This window comes from Fukomys damarensis, unplaced genomic scaffold, assembly GCF_012274545.1.
Source record: "Fukomys damarensis isolate Sample0158 unplaced genomic scaffold, DMR_v1.0_HiC HiC_scaffold_2, whole genome shotgun sequence".
Classification (NCBI taxonomy): domain Eukaryota; kingdom Metazoa; phylum Chordata; class Mammalia; order Rodentia; family Bathyergidae; genus Fukomys; species Fukomys damarensis.
In genome coordinates this window covers 58,327,690-58,341,171 of record NW_022900914.1, presented here as the reverse complement: position 1 = coordinate 58,341,171, position 13,482 = coordinate 58,327,690, and positions in this window count along the sequence as shown.

Here is a 13,482-nt window from a genome sequence, read left to right as displayed (position 1 = left end):
CATAGAAGTGTGACAGGACCATCTGTAACTTGTGGTTTTGGGGACCAGAACGTTTTCTTCCCTTACATTTATCCACCATGGCTATAACGGCTCAGTCACAAACACATGTCCCACATGAATTGGTAGAAGAAAGATTTCCTGAGGTCTCTGTGACTGCTTGGAGTCAGCAAAGGGAGGAAGAATATGCTGCCAAGATATCTCTTCCATCATCATAAGCACTAATTGAATGTCTTGTTTGAAAAATATGTAAAATTATAGACATCATCATTCAAATGGTTTGGGTTGCAGCTTGGCCAGATACAATTCTGCATCTCAGACATGATGTCATAGGCCAGTTAAAATGCATTGCATTTTTTAGAATAGTAAATTGCTTATTTCGGTCATATATTATAGGACCTTTCCTTGATAAGTCCAGAAGAAAGTGATAGAAAAGATGCCTGTGAACCAAACCTTATTCATCGCTGTGGCTATCCTCTCTGCTCAGCTCTCATCTGAGTGTGTTCTGCCTCACACAAGAACTAGCTTTTCCTTTCTCCCGTCTCCAGTTACAACTTGCTTCCTCACTATATTCTGATACATTAAATCCAAAAATCAAAAAATAGGAAAAGACAGGCTTACCTGTGTGGCATATCTTAGGAACACCTAAACAACGCAACATGGTTAGAAATACTTTTTATAACAAGATGCATGATTTGTCAAATCCTTTGCTAAATATAAGAATGGGGTTTTACTAGAAGTTGTTTTTATCAAATACTCTACCCTCTTTCATCGATTCAGCAAAATTTAGTGCATAACAAAGAACAAATGTATTCACTTTTGGATACATTAACAAGTAAGTTTTACGTTTTAATCCAATGGTGTTTGGCAAAATTAAAAAAAAAGAATAAAAAATATGCGAAACTGGGTACTATCGTGTTAAGCAAAATAAGCCAGACTCAAAGTCAAGTGTTGTATATTTTCTCTTTTATGAGCCATATAAAAAAACATAAAGAAGAGATGTCAGAAAACTAGAAGGTAGACTTTTAGAGATGAGGAAGGTGATTAGGAGGAAGGAGAAGAAAAATGAGGGATTAATAGGGCTGAAAACAATTAAAATATATCATATGTATGTACCAGTATATCAAAACAAATCTCATTACTCTGTACCACTACTGTGCGCTAATAAAGTTCAGAAGCATACAGACTTGACTCTTTATAAAAGAAGAATACTGGGATCTAATCACTCAGTTTAGCATCTGCTGTGTTGCTGCAAGTGTAAGGAAGGGGCATTAACATATTCAATTCTAGAATGAAAAAAGACCTGGAAGTTTTCTTTTTCTGACTTTGCTGTTTTTATTTTCTCTTAACCCCAAAGAGAGCCCAGTATAAGATGAATCAGTGGCGTGACTGTCTTGATCCACTTTTGTAGACTGCTCCTCCAAGATCTTCCTTTGTTCTCTTTTAATCCTTCAAGGATGTCTAGGATTGTTGTTTCCAAACCAAAGCAGGCACTGATTTGGTTAATTTTATGGCCAAACTATTCACCAGGCTGACACTGCATTCAGTTTTATTCATTATCATATATTAATGGTGGTAGCAATCTTTAATTAATGCCAAGATGAAGGAAGTTTTAAACAAAGCCAAAAAATAATCCAAATGTTGAACTTCCTTTTGTAGACTGCTCCTCCAAGATCTTCCTTTGTTCTCTTTTAATCCTTCAAGGATGTCTAGGATTGTTGTTTCCAAACCAAAGCAGGCACTGATTTGGTTAATTTTATGGCCAAACTATTCACCAGGCTGACACTGCATTCATTATTTTATTCATTATCATATATTAATGGTGGTAGCAATATTTAATTAATGCCAAGATGAAGGAAGTTTTAAACAAAGCCAAAAAATAATCCAAATATTGAACTTCCTTATAGAGCTCTTTTTATTCTAATCTCTGATTACTTAAAAAACACATGACCCAATACTTAAGAACACAGTCTCTGACCTATGACACATGATTCAACCCTGATCAAAGACTCAGCAAATAAGAATAAGGTGGTGGGATGCCCACCCGGATGGGTAGGGATCAAGTGGAGAGCTGAAAGCTGGAGAAAGAACACCAAAGAGGAGCAACTCATTTAAATTTATGCTCTTCCTCCTTCACATTTTCAGTTTCTCATACCAGTGAAACAAGTGTAAAAGAGGAATAAAGTGTATAATAGAATCATGACATAGGAAGAAAATGTTCAAAGTGGGAAGGTAACTAGGAGGGGGAAGAAAGAAGGAAAAATGAGAAAAGAAGGACAAAACAGGATCAAAACTTTTGTAAATAGGGAGGGTTGGAGGGGTTGCAGGGAGGAAAGGGGTTTGGGAAAAAATAAGAACCAAGATACATCTTGTACAGCTACAAATTTCCAATGATGAATGTGATCATATTGTATATCTAAAATGTACCAGTAGACTTAATGAATAAAAAGTTATGCTCTTCTCAAAATGGATGGTGCCATCAAGAATTACTTTAGATACAGCTACAAATTTCCAATGATGAATGTGATCATATTGTATATCTAAAATGTACCAGTAGACGTAATGAATAAAAAGTTATGCTCTTCTCAAAATGGATGGTGCCATCAAGAATTACTTTAGAGGTGTCAGTACAAATCTATACAACAGACGAGGTTGAGGAGTTATCTTTCATTAAGAAAAAGATTTTGAATCTTTATGTGTCTATAAAAGAAGAATAAGAAACATGACAATACATTCTTTTTTACTAAATGAATCTATGAGTGAAAATTCTCTATCAATTTAATTTCTTTTTTGTTTTGTTTTGTTTTCTAGTACCTTTTAGATATAATTTCATGTCATTATTGGCCATTTCCCCCACCACCCTTAAAAAAGAGAGGGGAATGTTGTCTGTTAATTATCTTTGTCTGTATTTGAGTTAAGAGTTTTATTTTCTTATGGAATTGAATCACTTCTGTTGAACATTCAGAGCTTTCTGTCAATTATCTGACTAACAGGACAAAGTTGCTCTGGGAGGCATTCTCATGATACTAATAATGATTAATTTATTTTTTCATTTTCTCTTTGCTTCCCTTGCCCCTGAGTTCCCATGTACTTAAATCACAACCACTTAAACATGCTTAATTTTTAATCTCTATGTTGCACTGTGGGCACTGATTTTTCTTTCTCGTTTGTCTGTCTGTCTGCAACACCCTCTCCCCTTAATTTCTGTTTTCTTCTGGGCATTTTTTTATATGTACACTTTCCTTCTCTTGTTCAATGATGCAATTACCCTCACAAATCTCAAGAAACATTTTATGGAATTGCTTTGTTAAAGACATAGGTAGCAATCCTGAAAAATGCAGAAATGGGGAGGGAGAAGAGAGCTATTTCTTAGAGAAAGACCCATCTTAGAAGACTGTAGAACTTGCAGATAGGAAAGGGAAAACCATAATTCTGAAATCATGCTCTCCAGCAGAGTATGGAAAAAATCACCGACTAAACCAAATGTTTTTACACATGTGGCCCAAAATATAGACATGAAAGATGAGATCCAGAGAAGCCAAGAGGCTGTTTAAGTTGTAAATATGTTTGTAGGTGTCTCATTGACAAAGTGAATATTTCTTAGACCAAAGCCAGTAAAACTTTCAAATTATTTATAGATTTATTGACCTAAGATAAAATTATTTTCTGTGAGAATATAGATATGAAAATTGCCTGTCTGAATCTGGAACAATAATTTCTTATCAGTTGATGATTGAGTTAATAAGCCAGCTCTCCTTGGGCACTGATGGTGTGAGAGCACTCAGGTTCTGTGAAGGAAGTACCTAGGGAGGAAACCAAGTCCTTGCTCTCTTGAAAAGCAGAAAATTTGAGATGCCAGAGAATAAATTAACAAATTTCAAAAAGTCATCACATAATTACTTGTACTTAACCAAATGGTTTAAAGTTTTACTTCATATTTCCTCATTATTAGATTTAGAAGTAGTATGATTTTGAAAGGACATTGTAATGTTTAATTTTCAGGGGAAGCTTGATAGGGTGAAAGGATATCTGGAAGTATTATTTATTTTTTAAACTTTTATTAATTTTATTGGTACATTTAATGCATACAGTATAATGACATTCATTGTTGGAAATTTATACCTTTACAAAATCAATCTTGGTTCTTACTTTTCTCCATGCCCCTTCCCTCCCTTCAACCCCTCCCTCCTTCCCAATGTACAAAGACTTTGTTTCTATTTTTCCGTTTTCTCATATTGATTCCATTCCCTTCTTTCCTTGTGCCTACCCCTCCCATTTACCCTTTCCCTTTGCCCCTTTTCTTCCTTTTTCACATTATCTATTATACCTTTTAGTCCTTATTTACACTTTCAGTTTCTTACACTAGAGAAACTATTTGGTATTTACACATGTGTGTCCTATACATATCACTGAAGAGTATTGCCTCAATTGGAATCCATTTAGCTATAAATGTCTCTAATTTGTCATTTTTATTGCTGAGTAGTATTCCATTTTATAAAAAAACAAAACAAAACACACATTTACTTCTTCCAATCTGCAGTTGATGGAAAGTTGGGCTGCTTCCAAGTTTTAGCTCTTAGAAACTGTGCTGCTATGAACGTGGGTGCACATATATCACTGTGGTATGATTCTTTTAATTCTTTAGGGAAGAGACCCAGAAGGGGAATCAATGGGACTTCCAATCCTAGTTTTTTGAGGTATCTCCATACTGCTTTCCATAGTGGTTGCACCAATCTACACTAGAGTATTATGACTGTAAACACGTTTCTGGAAGGGGCTGGCATTTTAGCCGACTAAGGAAGTTCTACTCTCAACACTGTGCGCATCATCATCCAGTCCATTCGAAGGTCTGAACAGAACAAGGAACAGGAAAGAAAATTTGCTCTGTATTCTAGAGCCAGGACAGTCATCTACTTTTTGTGGACCTCAGAGTTCCAGACTCATGGGTTTTTTGACTCAGAGAATTACATCCATGGCTACTTTGTGTCTCGGGCCCTCAGCTTTGAGAAATAAAAGTTACAGTCTTGACTTCCTTTTGTGCTTGGACTGAATTCTACCACTGGCCTTTCTATGGCATATCATGGGATTTTTCTGCCTTCATGCTTGTGAGTCAATATCCATAATAAATACTCTTACATTTCTACATATCCCTTTGGTTCTGTTTGTTACATCCATGGCTACTTTGTGTCTCGGGCCCTCAGCTTTGAGAAATAAAAGTTACAGTCTTGACCTCCTTTTGTGCTTGGACTGAATTCTACCACTGGCCTTTCTATGGCATATCGGGATTTTTCTGCCTTCATACTTGTGAGTCAATATCCATAATAAATACTCTTACATTTCTACATATCCCTTTGGTTCTGTTTATCTGGAAAGTTCTTACTAATACAGATATTCATTATCACTCTGGTGAAAAATATGATTCCCTCTGATCTCATCTTGGTGACACTTAAGGTTATTTAATGGTTTTCTGATGAAATACGGCACATGGAAGTAAAATGAGTTGATACTGGTAGTGGTGGCAGGGTAAATGGTAGACACAAATTATATCTAAGGAAATGTACCCCAATTTCAAGGACAACATAAAATCGCTATCCATTGATTATTAAGAACCTACTAGATTCCCTGAAAGTGGCTTTGACCTTAGGATTGTGCCATGTGAAGCTCGATTAAACATAACTAGACACATTTTGCCAGAAATAAGAGGTTATAAATGAAATCAATTGCTGCAGAAAGTAAGAGAAAAGCAAGCACTAAAAAGATAAAAGGAAAGCTTTTTTGGTATTAAGTCACTTATAATCGTGGAGAATTCTAACATGATTTTGATGTGACAGAGAAAAATAGTACATGTTGTAATGAGAGAAAGAAGACATTGGGCACAGATTATCAGGGGAGAATTTTGCTTAGTGAACTGCTTTGTCTGCGCTTGCTTTGTAGGCTCCTCTGTACAGAGAAACTTTCATTTTAGGCTTTCTTACAGACAGCTCATAGTTTGTCAGCTTCCACCAAGAAGTGCTTTGTGTAACGATGAAGAGTGGTTCCCGGGTGATAGATGCGACTGCTAAACCAGGGGAAATCGTCAGGAGCTCGGAGGTGCTTAGCAGATAACAGGCATTAATTCTAAGGTACACTGACACTGCAGGGCAAAACAAGCAGCAATTTGTTAGTTGGTGGTTGGACAGAATTTGAGAATGCCAATTTAATGGATGGAGCAAGATAATACCCCTGCTACCATACAAATCATCAGAAAAGTAACCTGATTTTTCCCCAACTAAATTCACCTGCCATACCAAAGGATAGATTGCATTTTCAGATTTCATATTCAATAAGAAGTTACTTAGTGGAGCAAATTCGGACCTGATGATGCAAAGCAAACCTAGTATACCCACCCAGTAGTGCCACTTCTGACATAGATTAGGAGTTCAATAAACATTACTGAATACATTTCCTGACTTGCTTTTTCGTTTAAAAGTTTACATTAATCTTATTCTAATTTCCAATTTTGTGTCCCACTAACACACCTTCGGCTGCCCACTTTGCCAGGTAGCAATCTTGAAAGTAATATTAGCTTTATGGTTAAAGCTAATATAAAGCAAGAAGTTCCAGGTATTCATTTGAAACAACCTGGTTGCGCATCTTTATGACATCCACGTTGAGTGACTCTAAACCACTAATAAATCATGAACTAATATTTTAAGAGTCTTGTGAATTCTTTATTACAAAGGCTAGGAAACTGAATTCATAAAAGTGATAAAATGCTGTTTCGGTTTTCATTTTTTCATCCAAGGACATTTGCCAAAACACTTTAAATAAAAGAAGAGCTATGATTATCTTTGCAGGTCCCAAAAGATTCACCAATTCTTGGAGTAAGATCAATATTAGTTGTCATAGTAGAGCATACTTTTCTTTAATGTACATAGAATTTAGCATACTGTTTCCTATTAGAGGTAAGCATCTGAAACATGGATCTTTACATTTCATAAAATCAAAGCTTACCATATGTTCTGTTTACTTCCCACTATTAGTGTTTAATTTCCTATTGCTCCTATTAATAATCTAAGTGAATTTTGACTTCTACTGTAGCTTTGTCTTTTCTGTCTGATTTGCTTGGATATGCTTCTAAGGCCTCACATTCAATAATGAGTGAATTAAAATTTTTTTTGTAATTTAAAAATACTCAAGTACTTTCCTATCCTTCTAATTTTGAAAATGTGTATATTAATAGTTGCGTGATTGGTTTCCTAAGAGATGAACTTTAGATCCCTATAATTCTAGTCATTCTCCACCAAATAAGTTGACATTAGAGGATTCAATATTCCAATTAGTGCATTGTAAGGCACCTTTCCATCTTTAGTAGTCACATCTATGGTACATGAAATAAACCACAAATTAGGTTTATATTGTTATTCACTTGTTACATGGCTTTCCTATTTCCTTGAATTACGGAGGAAAAAATTTCTTTTTACACTGGATTTCCTCATTAAATTTTCATTAGAACTTTGATAATTTAGTAGAATATTCCCAAGGAAACTTCACAAGTAAAGGTACTAAAATTACGCCAATGATTGTTTTATCTGATAGGAAAAAAATCATTCATAGTTTACTGTTTTCATTTAAATTGAATTAGCGATTTGATTAATGGTATATACTCATAATAACCAAAAAGGTATGCTAGCCCAAGAAGGCAGCCAATTCAATAAATAAATAAAGTAAAAGAAATACTTCAATAAAATAAATTCAACAAAACCGACACAAAGTAAAATTTCTTGCAAGGAATGGTTCACATTTTGAAAATAGATTGATAGCCAATTCAGATAGAAATTTTACACCAGAGGTTTGCTTGGAGATAAGTTGATCCTTCCAAAAGTATTAGATGAAGTTATCTAGTTCAGAGACTCTTTTTATAGAAAAATATGCAATGAGTGTTGCATAAGTAGATACGTGGGTCAAAATATGTACGGACAGATGAATGAGTGAAAAATACCATGAAAATATTGCTGTTTATAAACAAAGAAAGTCTGTTATATAATTTCATCTCTAGGAATGTTTGCTTGTGTCCCTTGAGTTAAAAGGAATTTAAATTTAGTTGGTTCTGATGTTTGTGTACACAGATGCAAATGGATATATTTGGATCTACTCATAATAATTTATCATGATCAATTCATTTTGAAAAAGTACTATCAGTTTTGGGGGGGCTCACAACAGCACAGAAACATAAAAGGAATGATTTTTGGCTGTCAGGATATCGTCTTTCATGTGTTTCTATCCTACCCTCTTTTCTTTACATAGAGATGTGAGGTTGTAATTACAAAATATGGTTTAGGCAGAGGAAAAAATAAAGATCACATTTTGGGACAGATACTAAATAATAATCTAAATTATCATCATAATCTTCATCATCATCATTATAATTGATTCACTATTTATTATTTTTATCTCATTGGCTCCTCCCCAAGTGAATAATATTGCTATTTTTAAATGATTAAAAAGGGACTCAAAGTGGGTAAATAATCAAAGCTTTGTGCTAGTAGGAATATGAAAACTGGGGAAGTAAGAATATATAATATGTCATAAACAGCTGAGATGAAATGAACTGAAATCTCAGATATTGCCAATTAAAACAATAAACCAAATAATAATAGTTAAGCCTTTACTCACTTACTGCAATAGTAAAAGCAAGAGGCTAGACAAAAAGTACCAACCCCTCTTATGTTCCATTTTCCCCCAAAGAACAGCACAGTGATTGAGATCAAGCGAATCGTCATGCAGACCATAAGCCTCAAACAACAAGCTTCTACAGTTTTATGATCCTAGAGATTAGGTGCAAGATGAGCACAGAGGAGTGAGAAATAGAAAAGTACTTGGGATTCAATGAGAGTGGGAAAAATGTATGTTCTATAAGTGATATTTTACATATTAGGAGGCCTCAGTAAAGGCACTTGAAGCAAACCTTTGCTCCTTTGTTTGACTCATGCTTTGGAGTGCAGGCTGCAGACTAGGAGCACAGATAGGTGCAAGAGCAGTTCTGCCAGAGGGGCTGATCCCTGCCTATAACTTCCTTTAGAAACAAAAGCAGTGACTCTGTACCACACTGGCATAAGGTGCGCAGTTTTCCTCTGGGAGGACACACCATTAATCTACATTCGCAACCTAGACCCAACCATCTCTGAAAACACCATCTAATAAGTGCATAAGGCTTTGGGGGCCATCTGGTTATGAGACATAACAATCGCATAGAGACAAAGGAAGATACTCTGTCTTTTTTTTAAAAAAATATGCTAGCAAACAAATAACCAGAGAATAACACACAACTTTTAGAATTGAATTAGAATTAGCTATATAAAATTAAAAAATAAATGTGTTCTGAAAGGATGATGACAGGTGTCATAATACTTTTATAATTCTAAGAGAAATGGTTTTAAACTTAAATGTCAAGTATAAGGGCAGAGGACTACACTCCAAGAGCCAGAAGAGGAAGAACATAAAATCAGTGGCTCCAACACACAAATGGTATGTGTTTTTCTTGGACATTGGTTGTCTAATAAGCTAAGAAAACAAGGAGACAAATGTAAAGTAACAAGACTAGTGAGGACAGAGGACTATAAAATTATTTCCGAGAGATATGGGAGAAGAGAGTGGAGAAAAAAATCCTGGTACTTTATTCAGTAAGTTCAATCACTTGAAAGAATTATTTCTCTCTCTCTCTCTCTCTCTCTCTCTCTCTCTTACATCTCCTTCTCTCTTCCTTTCTCTCTCTTTCCTTCTCTCCCTCCCTCCTCATTCTCTCTCTCTCCCTTCCCTCCTTCCTTTGTTTCTTTCTTTTTCTTTCTTTTCTGGTGCCAGGGATTGACCTTGGGACCTTATGCTTTTAAGGAAGGTAGCAGAACCACTGAGCATTTTTCTTCATTGAAACTTTTGTGGCTAAGTACCCATGTAACAATAACTAAACACAAATGGGAAATTAACAACTCCAGGACAAACAGATAAGGGCACATAGAGTAGCCTTGGCTCAATAGTAAATGATAATTAATAATAATGGTATAAACCCTGATAAATGTTTTAACCTTAAATGACGATATAACTATGTAGGTAGACATTTGATTAAGTAAGTTAATTCTTTGCTGTTCTGGTTTTGCTAGGGTGTATTATAAGTAGAGAACTTGACTTTTAGTTTTTAATTCTCTAAGTAGTGTAATCACAGATATGCTAAATTTTTGGGCTGCTTATTTTAGAGAAGAATTGAAAGTAAGTTAAATATATAGTAACTAGAATATTGAATAGTTGTAGACATTTTAATAATGATTAACATAATTTACTCATGTTTCATTTTTATTCAATTCTGGCTTCATGAGGAATTAGAATTCCCCATCCAGTTGAAGTTAAGCATGTCCCTGTGGCTGGTTCTTCCTAAACATCTGTGAGCAGAAATGGTATACTTCTCAAGTTAGCATAGTTTTCAGTATTCTTTCTTCTGTACAATTGCAATCACAGAATGCACATAAGGTGAGATAGTGTTGTCATACACTGGTAGGGCATATGTTAATTTAGGATATATCTACAAAGACACAGTGAATATAGTTCTCCGGTCTACCTCATTGGACATGTAGTCTAAACTAAACACATAGTGATATGTACATTTGTTATTTTCAGCCAATGAATTTGGGGTTGTTAGTATAGGCTTCTCTGAGTGATCTTGGTTGTTAAATCATCTCTTCTGACTGATACTAATCTATGAAAGAGTACATTCCTAAATGATGACCCAGAATGCACTGTTTTGATTATGGCAATTCTAAAATAGTTTGACATTGAGAAAGAAGATGATTTTTATTAACTCAATTATAACTGACCATACTTTTATTTACAGGAAGTATCTTCTTTAGTAAGAAGAACACAAAAAAAAGCATGACAGGGCACTACTTTTTATTTGTTCATGTTTATTCAACAGAATATTAACTGTGTTGCACACAATATTTTTAATCCAGGGCAATAGAACAAATGCCTAAAAGTGATTTTAAGGAGTAAAGCCTCCACATTGTCACTCATTTCACTGCCTTGCTTACAGAAATAAGTGATATGTCCCCAGATTTTTCAGATCATTTCTTCCACACTAATAGCTTGGAAATATAACTTCCGGAAGTGGTTTGCTTCTGCCATAAATCCTCACTACTGTTTTGCACTTGGCTTCACAACACCTGAGATGGGCATGGTGCATTCCTGGAGGACATAATCTATTATATGACAAAGGTTACAGGATGTTCTTATTGTTCTGACCCTGAGCACTTGTGGACCTCTTGTCTCTTTATGGTACCCCAACTCTGCTGTGAAGCCTATTTATGCCTCTTGGATGTTTAATCCGATGGCTAATCAAGTCGGGATTTTCAATAGCATGGATGGGGCATTGGTTCTTCAATCTGGACCAAAGTACAGCTTCTGATCATTTTAGTACTGGCTTTAAATTCTTGGATGCATCCTGTGGGAGCAAAGTAAAACAATGATCAGAAGCTTGTGAGAGTTTAAACCATTCATAAATATTTTACTATTAGGCAAAGCAACAAGGGAAATGCAGTCTTCTTGTCTGCTTTCTTTACCATATTTAAAACAATGGTTTCTTGATCAGTTATTTTCTTCAAAGAAAGCACTCTATCTATGTGCTTTTAATGTATAGCTGACAAATATATTTCATGTATAGCTGACTTCATAGGACAAATGAATAACTGGCAAAAAAAAAAAAATCAACTGTTGTGTATCAGTACCAGTCCAAGATTTTTTGTAGAGACACATTTTGCTTCTGATTTCTTTCATTGTGGGGTGTGTTTAAAGGGAGCTGGAGAGTACTCTTTACAATCTCTGAAAGTTCTTCAGTCACGTGGTACCCTTTTGTTTCAGAAGAAGGAAAGCTACTGAGAAAAGAGGGATAATCAGAGAAAAGGATATGAGAAGTGGCAGAGGTTTTCCTCAGTGGATCATTAACATTAAAAAGCAAAAAGGTTGGATTCAAATTACTATAGGAAGATAAGGATCTTGCAATCCTTGAATTTTCATTCTCTGCATTGAACTGAGCAGTGCTTCAAGACATTGGCATAGGAAAAGACTTTATGAACAAATTCTCAGTAGCACGGAACTAGCAGAAAGAATCAACACCTGGGATCTCATCTTACTGAAAAGCTTCTGCACTGCAAAAGAAACCATCAACAGAAATAAGAGACAACCTACAATGTGGGAAAAATTTTTACCAGCTGCTCCTCAGACAAAGGACTATTATCTAGAATATATAAAGAACTCAAAACAACCAGCCCCCGCAAATATAAAGACCCAATTCAAAAATGGGCATCTGAAATGAACAGACATTTCTCAGACAAAGAAGTCAAAGCAGCAAGTAAATATATGAAAAAATGTTCCACATCACTGGTCATGTGAGAGATGCAGATGAAAACAACACTGAGATTCCATCTCACCCCACAAAGCATGGCTGCTATCAAGGAATCAATCAACAACAAATGTTGGCGGGGTTGTGGGAGAAAGGAACCCTTCTCCAATGTTGGGAGTGCAGACTGGTGCAACCACTATGGAAATCAATATGGAGATAGCTCACAGAAATGGGACTAGAGGTTCCATTTGACCCAGCCATCTCTCTGCTGGGTATCTTTCCAAAAGAATTAAAGGACTCATACCACAGTGATATATGCACACCATTGTTTATAGTGGCACAGTTTGTTATAGCTAAAACTTGGAGACAGCCCATTTGCCCATCAGTTGGAAACTGGATAAAGAAGATGTGGTTTTTAATAAAATGTAATACTACTCAGCCATAAAGAATAAGAAATTAGATTCATTCATAGGAAAATGGATACATATTGAGGATATACTCCTAAGTGAAATAAACAAGTCATCCATGTGTAAATACTTAATAGTTTGTCTGGTGTGAGTAAACTATAATAGTACATAGGATCCTAAGGAGATAATTGACAGTGTGAAATTGGAAGAAAAGGGCTAAAGGCATAGGGAAATGGGAAGGAACGGGAAAGGTAATAAGGAAAAGGAAAAAATATATGAGGAAATGAAAAAATAGAAATAAAATGTTTGTAATAGGGAGGGGAGGAGGGGGTGAAGGGAAGGCAGGGATAATGGGAAATAATGAGAATCAAGAGCTGTCATGTGAAAGTACAAGATCCCAATAATGAATGTAATTGTACTGTATACCTAAAATGTACCAATAAACTCAATAAAAGAATAAAAAAGAGTTGGTCTTGGTTTAAATACAGACCATGTAGAGGTAAAAATTTAATTTCATCATAAAACTAAAAATAGAACCAAGTGGCATGTAAGTCTGCCCAGAAAGGCCATCTAGAGATGTTAGTTTCCAAACCAAAATATATTTTTTGACAATTTACTGAAAATTTCTTTCTGTATTCAATTGATCAAGCTCATAAATGAATATGCTCAAAGTGTTTTTTGTATCAGGACTGAAAGAGCTATGAAGATGGAAAA